This window comes from Aquarana catesbeiana, linkage group LG04 (assembly GCF_042186555.1).
Source record: "Aquarana catesbeiana isolate 2022-GZ linkage group LG04, ASM4218655v1, whole genome shotgun sequence".
Classification (NCBI taxonomy): domain Eukaryota; kingdom Metazoa; phylum Chordata; class Amphibia; order Anura; family Ranidae; genus Aquarana; species Aquarana catesbeiana.
In genome coordinates, this window is record NC_133327.1 from 225,622,790 (window position 1) to 225,635,046 (window position 12,257).

The 12,257-nt window shown below is 41.9% G+C and overlaps 1 protein-coding gene across 1 annotated transcript in view; it reads left to right on the forward strand.

The window, feature by feature from the left end:
* NLGN1 (neuroligin 1) overlaps positions 1-12,257 on the forward strand; it is a 1,091,070-nt gene that overhangs the window by 238,591 nt on the left and 840,222 nt on the right. The gene's annotated exons all lie outside the window — the stretch shown is intronic.

Genomic DNA, 12,257 nt, shown 5'->3' on the forward strand with positions numbered 1-12,257 from the left:
ATCTGTCAGTTCCCTGCTCAGAGAACCGGAAACTGTATGTTTACACACACAGTTCTGGGTTCTCCGTGTGCCCCGAGCGATCACGGGAACAGTGATCGAGACCGCCGGGCACTCGCATCGGCTCGGGGGGCGCACACATGCGCCCCCTAGTGGCCACAGGGCAAAGCGACGTTACATAACGTCATTTCACCCAGCTGTGCCATTCTGCCGTAGTATAACTGCGGCGGCTAGTCGGCATGTGGTTAAAATGAGCACTTTTGTTTTTCATGTTAGTGTCCCATAGACTTTAACGGTGTTCACGTGTCCGTCCCAATTTTTTGCCTGTTTGCATGTTCTGGTGCGAACCAAACCGGGGGGGGTGTTCGGCTCATCCTTATTCAAAGCCCAGCCACATTTAAATACCAAAACCCAGTATCATTGTGCCTTTTCCAGTTACTCAGATTTATAAAATGTCAAAAATGTGATAAATTTCCCGAAATTTGCTGACATTTCTATGTTATAGGAAATTAAGATTTTTTTACTGCTCCATTGTTACTTTGTCACTTGGTTGATCCAGGCACATAAATAGGCTCTAGAGTTCCATTCATTTCTTACCTTTTGATTCCATTATAAATGCTAGATTCATGCTAGGACATTTAGACTGTATACTCTGCTAATTTTATTTTCCAGCGATACTGTCACTTAGCACATGGAAAAACTGAATGCAGCGGTGAACTCTACTTCTTTCTGTCTGGGCCTTCCTACCATTTAAATGTGCAGACATTACCCAAATTATCCACATTTACCTTAGTAGTTTTTTTATTTTTACTGTCTGGTTCAAGATGATGATGTAAAAGTGGTGCTACCACAGCCTATAACAACATTCTGGTTTTATTGTTATTACTAGCTTTCACTGTACTCAGTTGATCCACAATGTTGCTGCTGGAAATAGCCGATGCTGTGTTGAAGCACCACCATTCCCCAAAATGTGTTAAAGAACTTTCCTTTTTTTGCTTTCTACTACCTTATGATCATCATGAGGAGGTGTTGGTGCTGATGCTTTTGACAAAAATGTTATTACAATATCTTTACTGAAATATGTTTAGGAGATTTATTATAACATTTATATCTGTACATGTTTATATGGCTGTTATGATTACACATCAGTGGCATGTGTAGGAAAATCTCTTTCTTTTTCTCCAAGGAGAAAACAAATCCCATAAAAGCCATTAATGAAATCTTTGTACTCTTTTAAAGGTATTTATGCTATGATCTGTACTGTATTGGCAAATCAGAGAACTATAAAAAAAAATCACCATTTGCTTGCACAGGGGATAACACCCAAGAAAGTATGTGCAGAATGACATTAACCAACATAAGGGATCATTTGGACCTCCTAGGAACAATTGCAGTTGCTGGGCATCTGTTCTAAATTCATATTGATTAGGTATACTTATACATTAGATGTGCCACAATTGTTATGCTTGTTGTACAACCAGCCCCTCACCAGCCCCTCACCTGTCCCTCCTTTCCACCCAACTTTTTACAACTTGTGCCAATCTATGCAGATAATTAGCTGAAAATTTTCTCTTTTAAGCAAGCGCTCTATTTTATTTTAGTGACGCACGCATGGTAGCCTAAAAGGTTTATTTCAATGTCTTTCTTCTGGGTAAGAGCATTGAGCAGGATAAACAACAACTATTGATGACTGCTTCTAGATTCAGAGACCCTCATGTACTTCTTGCTGCTGAGGGAAGAACAGACTGATTTCAGCAAAACTGATTTAGGAAAACTTCCGCTTTCACCATCTGCAAGATTGCACTTAGGCAGACATTTTTAATTCCCCTCAATTAGATGCTAATGTGAAAGTTACTTTCAATCTATCTAATTTTAAAAGTGTTTATTTCTTTGTTTTTGTATTTTAGGGAAGGTGTACTTTGAGTAGTTTAGAGGGTTTTTTGTATTTCATCTTCATTTTTTTTTTTTACATATTTGATTCTTATTTGTGTACTAGTGTTTTTCCTAATTTTTACTGTCTGTTATTTTCTTGTAAATAATAAGTTAAAATTGGCTATTTTTGGCACAAGAACAGGTCCAGAAAAGTTGAAAGGAGCTTCCATAACCTTCAGAAGCCATTCAAAGCCCACGTTTAAATAGCAAAACCTAGTATGATTGTGCCTTTTCCAGTTACTCAAATGTACAAAATGTCAAAAAGATTGATACATCTACCAAAATTTGCTGACACTTCTACCTTATGGGAAATTAAGATTTCCTTACTGCTCTATTGTCACTTTGTCACTTGGTTGATCCAGGCACATAAAGCCACATACAATAGGCTCTAGAGGTTCATACATTTCTCACCTTTTGATTTAGTTTTTAACTTCTAGATTCATGCTAGGAGATTCAGACTGTATACTCTGCTAATTTTATTTTGAAGCCATACTGTCACTTAGCACATGAAAAAGCTTAATGCAGCGGTGAACTCCACGTCATCCTGTCTGGGCCTTCCTACTACTTCCTTTTGCAGACATTACCCAAATTATCCACATTTACCTTAGTAGTTTTTTTTTATTGTCTGGTCCAAGATGATGATGCAAAAGTGGTACTACCACAGTCTATAACAACACTTTGGTTTTATTTGTATTACTAGCTTTCACTGTATGCAGCTGATTCACAGTGTTGCTTCTAGATATAAAAAAATGCTGTGTTGCAGCACCACCATTCCACAAAATTTGTTAAAGAACTTTCCTTTGTTTTGCTTTCTACTGCCTTTTGATCATCAGTGGTGTTGATGCTGATGCTTTTGACAAAAATATTATTACAGTACCTTTAACTGAAATATTCTAGGAGATTTATTATAATATGTATATCTATACATGTTTATATGGCTGTTCTGATTACACAGGGGTGGAATGTGTAGGAAAATCTCTTTCTTTTTCTCCAAGGAAAAAGGATATCCCATAAAAGCCAATAAGGCTTAATGTACACGGGATGTTTTTACAACCTCTCCTGAATGATTTAACTTGACAGATAGTAACCCAAGTTTAAAATGTCATATTTGCCGTGTTTACATGCCGCGTTTACATTTAGAAGCGTTTAAAATATATATATATATATATATATATATATATATATATATATATATATATATATAATTATATAATATTTTTTTTTTTTTTTTTTTTTTTTTTCAAAATAGCCAAAAATGAAAAATGCCTGTAAACGAAATGCGGCTAAACGCGAGTTACCGCATTTAGCCACATTTAGAAGCGTTTGGCTCTTGAAATACCTCTAAACTCAGCATCTGAACTCATTTTTTTGCTTTCCAAAAAAGGCCTCCAAACTCAACTGCCTAGAAATTACTATAAACGACACTGTGTACATGTACTGATAAGATAACGTAGAGGAGAGTTCAGGTGCAGTTGAAAAAAATGCCTAACTGCTCCTAAACGTCCGTTTAGCAGCAGCAGTGTACATGAGGTCTAATGGAATCATTGTGAATTTCTGAAAACATTTATGTTATGATCTGTACTTGATTGGCAAATCAGAGAACTATAAAAAATCACCACCATTTGCTTGCACAGGGGATAACACCCAAGAAAGTATGCAGAGAACAAGCCAATATAAGGGATGATTTAGAACTCCTAGCAACAACTGCAGTTGCTGGACATCTGTTCTAGAATTGTATTTATTCAGTATGCTGATACATGCATTGTGCCACAGTTATTATGCTTGTTGTACTCCCAGCACCTCACCTCCTTCCCACCCAACTGTTTACAACTTTGTGCCAATCTATGCAGATAATTAGCTGCACTTTTTCTCTTTTAAGCAAGTGTTCTATTTTCATTCAATGACTCATGCATGGCAGCCTAAAAGGTTTATTTCAAAGTCTTCATCTGGGCAAGAGCATTGAGCAGGGTAAACAACAACTGCTCTACTGTGGTTGTAATGTTCCTTTTTTGAATTCTTGGGAGCCATTATGTTCAGCTTACAAATTGCGTAAATGTGACATGAAAGCAAAATAAAAGAAGGGAAAAGAAAAAACAGATACAACATTAGAGCAGTTCCCCCTCCATCTCTGTTTGACATCTTTGTGGCTTTACAGCGTCTGGTCACTGAAAGCATATTTAAGTGCAGCCTTTCCAAATGGCTATTTGATTTGTATGTATACTAATGCCTCAAGAGCATAGGTATAGACTAATAGTAATTATTTTGCCATAAAGCTTACATTTTCTATAGTTCAGTATCAATGCACATTCAAAAATGAAACATATAAACAGGGCCACATTTACCATTAGGTACTCATAGATCATTGCCCAAACAACAGTAAGTAAGAACAGCACTAAAGGACATCATTTATAATCTGTATTTTTTTTCCTTATGTTTTTTCTACTCAGACTACCAAAAGTTAGCAGGTGTATATCCAGTTGCAGAACTGAAGGAGAGTTGTGAAGGAGTCACTAAAGAGTCAAAAAACTCTTGGCAACTTAGCTAATCTGCAGGGTTCACCTCTTTCTCTGCAAACCCTGATTGTGACAGCTTTCATATAAAGCAAGGAACATTCTGCCTCTAATAGCTTCCCTGCATATACAGCAGGAAGCTTTGTTCGCTAATAGTTTCCCTGGTTATAAAACAGGGACCATTCTACCTCCCATAGTCTCCCAGTATATATAGCAGGGAGTGTTTGTCCTCCAATAGTTTCCCTTTGTATAAAACAGGAAGTGTTCCACCATTAAATACTTTTCCTGTGTGTAAAATACTGAACATTCTAGCTTCAATAGTTTTCCTGCACACAAAATATACAGTATCTCACAAAAGTGAGTACACCCCTCACATTTTTGTAAATATGTTATTTTATCTTTTCAGGTCATTACACTGAAGAAATGCCACTTTGCTACATTGTAAAGTAGTGAGTGTACAACAGTGTAAATTTGATTTCACCTCAAAATAACTTAACACACAGCCATTAATGTCTAAACCGTTGGCAACAAAAGTGAGTACACCCTTATGTAAAAATGTCCAAATTGGGCCCAATTAGCCATTTTCCCTCTCCGGTGTCATGTGACTTGATAGTGTTACAAGGTCTAAGGTGTGAAGGGGGAGCAGGTTTGTTTAATTTGGTGTTATCGCTCTCACTCCCTCATACTGGTCACTGCCAAAGAACTCTCTGAGGATCTGAAAAAAAGAATTGATGCTCTACATAAAGATGGCCTTGGCTATAAGCAGATTGCCAAGACCTTGAGCTGCAGCATGGTGGCCAAGACCATGCAGGGGTTTAACAGCACAGGTTCCATTCAGAACAGGCCTTGCATGGTCGCCTAAAGAAGAGTGCATGTGCTCAACGTCATATCCAGAGGTTGTCTTTGGGAAAAAAGACATATGAGTGCTGCCAGCATTGCTGCAGGAGGTTGAAGGGATGGGGGGCCAGCCTGTCAGTACTCAGACCACGCCACACACTGCATCAAATTGGTCTGCGTGGCTGTCGTCCCAGAAGAAAGCCTCTTCTAAAGATGATGCACAAGAAAGCCCGCAAACAGTCTGCTGAAGACAAGCAGACTAAGAACATGGATTATTGGAACTATGCAATGTGGTCTGATGAGACCAAGATAATTTGGTTCAGATGGTGTCAAGCGTGTGTGGCGGCAACCAGATGAGGAGTAAAGAGACAAGTGTGTCTTGCCTACAGTCAAGCATGATGGGGGGAGTGTCATGGTCTGGGGCTGCATGAGTGCTTCCGGCACTGGGGAGCATTCCTTCATTAACCACCTGACATCCGGCCGTAGCCGAATGACGGCTACAGCGCGGATGTCAATTCCTGGGAGGCCGTCATATGACGACCTCCCCTTTCCTCGCTCCCCGTGTGCGCTCACGAGCGCGCATCGGGGAAATTCTGTGTTGGTCGTGTCCCTTGGACACAGCCAATCACAGATCGCTGTAAATGGCCAATCACAGCGGCCATTTACAGCGCGATCGCTATGGCTAATGAGCGATGATCTCAAATGTAAACATTTGAGATCATCTCTCATTGCCGGCTCTCTCTCCTCACACAGAGACAGCATGTGAGGAGAGAGGAGAGAGAAACTGTCAGCGATCTGTGAGTCTAAAAACCTTTTTCAGTGCCTACAGTGCCCCATCAGTACAGTGCCCATCACTACAGTGCCCCATCGGTACAGTGCACCATCAGTACAGTGTCCACCTGTGCCAATCAGTGCCAATCGGTGCCCACCTGTACCAATTGGTGCCCACCTGTGCCAATCGGTGCCCACCTGTGCCAATCGGTGCCCGCCTGTCTGCCCAGTGGTGATCAGTGTCCTTCTGCACAATCAGTGCCCACCTGTGCCACCTCATCAGTGCCCACCTGTGCCACCTCATCAGTGCCAATCTGTGCCACCTCATTAGTGCCCACCTGTGCCAATCAGTGCCCATCTGTGCTGCCTCAGTGCACATCTGTGCAATCAATCAGTGCACATCTGTGCCGCCTAATCAGTGCCCATCTGTGCCACCTCATCAGTGTCCATCTGTGCCGCTCCATCTGTGCCGCCCCATCTGTGCCACCTCATCAGTGCCCAGCTGTGTCACCTCATCAGTGCACATCTGTGTCACCTCATCAGTGCACATCTGTGCCATCTCAGTGCACATCTGTTCCACCTCAGTGCACATCTGTGCCGCCTCATCAGTGCCCACCTGTGCCGCCTCATCAGTGCCCACCTGTGCCACTTCATCAGTGCACATCTGCACATCTGTTTCACCTCATCAGTGCACATCTGTTCCACCTCATCAGTGCCTATCTGTGCCGCTCCATCTGTGCAGCCCCATCTGTGCCGCCTCATCAGTGCCCAGCTGTGTCACCTCATTAGTGCCCATCTGTGTCACCTCATCAGTGCACATCTGTTCCACCTCAGTGCACATCTGTTCCACCTCAGTGCACATCTGTTCCACCTCAGTGCCCACCTGTGCCGCCTCATCAGTGCCCACCTGTGCCACCTCATCAGTGCACATCTGCACATCTGTTCCATCTCATCAGTGCACATCTGTTCCATCTCATCAGTGCACATCTGTTCCATCTCATCAGTGCACATCTGTTCCACCTCATCAGTGCCCCTCTGTGCCACCTCAGTGCCCATCTGTGCTCATCAGTGCCGCCTCATCAGTGCCCTTCAGTGCAGGCTTAGCAACCATGTCCAAAAGAAGCTTTTCCGCTGAGGAGGCATACCAAATACTGTCCCAGGCCAACGAGAGCAACGGGGACCTCACTTTTTCGGATTCCCTTTCCGATTCTGATTCGGACATAAATTTTGAGCCAGTCCTCAGTAGTGGAACACTGAGTGACTCAGAGGAGGAAGATATTCGGCCTGCCAAACGAAGGCGTTCTGGTGAGGAGGCAGTGGCATCTACCAGCACCGCAGTGCCATCCACCAGCACCGCAGTGCCATCCACCAGCACCGCAGTGCCTTGGCAAGAAAGGCCAAGGACCCATGCCTGCCTCCCCTATGCCCTGCAGAACCTCTTGTGGCTTCCTCCTAATTCAGGAGAAGCCAATATTCCCCCTTTCACTGCCCAGCCAGGAGTCCAGGTGAACACGGAGAATTTTTCCCCAATAGATTTTTTTAATTAAATTTTTACCGAGGACATGCTGTCAAATATTGTGGCCCAGTGCAACCTTTATGCACAGCAATTTATTTTGAATAATCCAACGTCCTACTATGTCCGTCCCTATGAGTGGAGAGACCTAACGGTGGAGGAGTTGAAGGTTTTTTTAGGGCTCACATTTAATAAGGGACTCACAAAAAAAACACTTTGATGTCCTATTGGTCAACCCACCCCCTCCACCACATGCCAGTATTCTCCAAGGTAATGCCCAGAAACAGATACCTCATGATAATGAGGTTTCTTCATTTCAACGACAATATCCAGTGCCCTCCCCGAAATGACCCAAACTATGACAGGCTTTTCAAAATTCGGCCACTTTTAAATTATTTTTCTGCAGTATTCCCCCAGCTGTTTACCCCGGACCAAAACATATGTGTGGATGAGTCCCTTGTTAAGTTTAGTGGCAAGCTAAAAATAAAACAATATATTCCCAGTAAAAGGGCCCGCTATGGGGTGAAGGTATACAAATTATGTGACCGAGTCACAGGTTACATGTATGCCTTCAAAGTGTACGAAGGGAAGGACACCCAGCTGCAACCCCCTAATTGCCCAGACTACTTGGGATGAAGCTGGAAAATTGTTTGGGACCTCATATACCCCCTACTGGAGAAAGGCTACCACCTGTATGTAGACAACTTCTACACATCTCTGCCCCTGTTCCACAACCTACACCGGAAGAAGACTCCTGCATGTGGTACCGTAAAAAAGAACCGGAAGGGCTTTCCTCAAAGTCTGGTCAATAAGAAATTGAGGAAAGGAAAAACGGAAAGTCTACATAACAACGAGATTTTGGCAGTGAAGTGGAGGGACAAAAGAAATGTCTACATGTTGTCTTCAATCCACAATAATACCTTCATGGAAATCCCCAGAAGAAATGGCCCCATAAAAAAACCTAAATGCATCTATGATTATAATTTGTTTATGGGGGGAGTCAACTTGAATGACCAGATGCTGGAACCGTACCTTGCCACAAGACAGACATACCATTGGTATAAAAAAGTCTCAATTTATTTTTTTCATTTGGCCATCTACAATTCATATGTAATTTATCGCAACTCCACCCAAAACCTCAAACGCTTCCTTGGCTACCAGGAGGAAGTTTTCACTGCCCTTACATTCCCGAACGGCCCACCAGAAAATATCCGATTAGATGTTCTAAGTCGACTCTCCGAACGCCACTTTCCTGATAAAATCCCTCCCAAACCAACAGGCCAACGACAGCAAAAAAAATGTAAGGTGTGTACCAGAGCAGGATTCAGAAGAGACACATCTTTTTATTGTGCACAATGTCCTTCTGAACCAGGCCTCTGCGTAGGTGAATGTTTTCGCCCTTACCATACTTCAGTAAATTATTAGTGAAGTATGGTAAATGTAAGCCTCCGTTCCTGCAATTTACCCTCACACCCCTTATGCCACTGCCTGCTCTGTAACTGACCCTGGCTTGTTATTTGACCACGCTTCTGCCTAACGATTCTGTACATACCTCTGCCTGATCTGGAACTGACCCTGGACTGTTATTCGACCATGCTTCTGCCTGACGATTCTGTACATACATCTGCCTGATCTGGAACTGACCTTGGACTGTTTGACCATGATATTTGCCTGCCTCTTGGACTGATCTTGTACCCTGCTACTGGACTAGTGGGATTCAACACAGGGGTCTCACATATGTGAGGGGCTCCAGAATTGATTTTCTGGATGAAGAAAACAATTTTTTTTGTTTTTTCAATCCTAGATTAGGGTCTGGAGAGCCCTGTCCCCATTCTGTCCTGAACGAGGCCCTACTTCTGCCTGTAGGACTTACTGCCGTCATGCCTCTGCCTGTCGCACTGACCACACCACATAGACCTGCCTACTACCAGGACCAATATTTTTGGCACTGCTGACAATATCTCTGCCTGCACTGACCCTGGACTTTATATGGACAGTAACCCTGCCTGCTGCCTGGACAATTGTGTTTGCCGCTGCTGACCAAGTACCTGCCTGCTGCCTGGACCAGTGCTATCCTCCTGTGTACAACTGCGCTACTACAACCACAGGTAATCTTTTGTTTATGCTTTGCTCAGCATAAGGCAGTGGTTCTCAACTCCAGTCCTCAGGACCCACCAACAGACCAGATTTTAAGTATTACCTTGGGGAGATGCAGACTAGAATACTGCAATTATTGAGCAGCAAATGATATCACCTGTGATGTATTTCAGTTATCTTGCAAACCTTGCCTGTTAGTGGGTCCTGAGGACCGGAGTTGAGAACCATTGGCATAAGGTATTTTTGGGTGTAATTCTTGGTATGTGCATGCTATGTGTCCCTGGAACACGGTGTTCCTTGCATGTTGGATCTCTGTATGTGGCCAGGCTGTGTAGAAGTCTCACACATGTGGTATCGCCATACTCAGGAGGAGTAGCAGAATGTATTTTGGGGTGTCATTTTTGCTATCCAAATGCTATGTGTTGGAAATATCTTATAAACGGACAACTTTGTGTAAAAAAAAAAAAATGCGTTTTCATTTTTTTCCACATTTTCCAAAAACATCTGGAAAAAAATAAGCCATTCAAAAGACTAATTATGCCTCATAGATTATACGTTGGCGTGTAAGCTTTCCAAAATGGGGTCATTTTGTGGGTGTTTCCAATGTCCCGGTGCTCCAGGGCCTTCAAAAGTGTAATAGGTGGTTGAGAAATGTGATGTGTAATTTATGCTCCTAGAACACCTGATGGTGCTCTATGCATGTTGGGCCTCTGTATGTGGCCAGGCAGTGAAAAATTCCCACACATGTGGTATCGTAATACTCAGGAGGAGTAGCAGAATGTATTTTGGGGTGTCATTTGTGGTATACACATGCCATGTGAGAGAAATAAGCTATTACAATGACAATTTTGTGGGGGAAAAAAAAATCTCAATTTTGCAAAGAATTGTGGAAAAAAAAACTTCAAATAACTCACCATGCCTCTAACTAAATACATTGAAATGTCTACTTTCCAAAAAGGGGTTATTTGGGGGACATTTGTACTTTCCTGGCTTGTTAGGGTCTCAGGAAATGAGATAGGCCACCAGTACATCAGATGTGATAATTTTTTTATGATTTGCACCATAGCTTGTAGACTCTAAAACTTTCACACAGACCAAATAATTTCCACAAATTTTTGGTTATTTTTACCAAAGATATGTAGCAGTATAAATTGTGGCCAAAAAAGAAAAATTACTAATTTGCAAAATTTTATCACAGAAACTAAGAAAAATTTGTTTTTTTTCAAAAATGTTGGTCTTTTTTCATTTATAGCGCAAAAAATAAAAAACCCAGAGGTGATCAAATACCACCAAAATAAAGCTCTATTTGTATGAAAAAAAGGACAAAAAAATCATTTGGGTATAGTGTTGCATGATTGAGTAATTGTCATTCAAAGTGTGAGAGCACTGAAAGCTGAAAATTGGTCTGGATAGGAGGGGGGTTTAAGTGCCTAGTAAGCAAGTGGTTAAAGGAACCATGAATGGCAAAATGTACTGTGACATACTGAAGAAAAGCATGACCCCCTCCCTTCGGAGACTGGGCCGCAGGGTAGTATTTCAACATGATAAGGACCCCAACTCACCTCCAAGATGACCACTGCCTTGCTAAAGAAGCTGAGGGTAAAGATGATGGACTGGCCAAGCATGTCTTCAGACCTTAACCATATTGAGCATCTGTGGGGTATCCTCAAAAGGGTGGAGAGCGCAAGGTCTCTGTGATGTTGTCATGGAGGAGTGGAAGAGGACTCCAGTGGCAACCTATGAAGCTCTGGTGAACTCCATGCCCAAGAGGGTTAAGGCGGTGCTGGAAAATAATGGTGGAAACACAAAATATTGACACTTTGGGCTCAATTTGGACATCTTCACTTAGGGGTGTACTCACTTTTGTTGCCAGCGGTTTAGACATTAATGGCTGTGTGTTGAGTTCTTTTGAGGGGACAACAAATTTTATACTGTTATACAAGCTGTACACTCACTACTTTACATTGCAGCAAAGTGTAATTTCTTCAGTGTTGTCACATGAAAAGATATAATAAAATATTTACAAAAATGTGAGGGGTGTACTCACTTTTGTGAGATACTTTACCTCCAATCGTTTTAACTCTGTATAAAGAAAGAGGTGTTCTTCATGCAAGACTTCCTTGCCCTTATACCCAGTAACCTTCTACCTCCAATAGTTTCCCTATACATAAAGCTTGTAGCGTGGTTGTTGACAGCCGTGGGAGAGTTAGCAGCCAATGCCATTCTGATTCAGACTCTTTGAGGAATGAATTAAGAATGCAGCACTGCTTACAAATAACAATAATAATAATTGTAATCAAGAAATGGTAGAGAGTAGGTAAAACTACAAAATGTGTAGAGGATACCATTACACCAGAGCCTTTAAGGTCTGAATGGTCAAGCTTAGCTACAGCTGCATTTCATTTACCTGCTGTGTGCTAACATTACATACAGTGCATCTGGAAAGTATTCACAGCACTTCACTTTTTCCACATTTTATTATGTTACAGCCTTATTCCAAAATGGATTAAATTCATCATTTTCTTCAAAATTCTACAAACAATACCCCATAATGACAATGTAAAAGAAGTTTGTTTGAAATCTTGGCAAATTTATTAAAA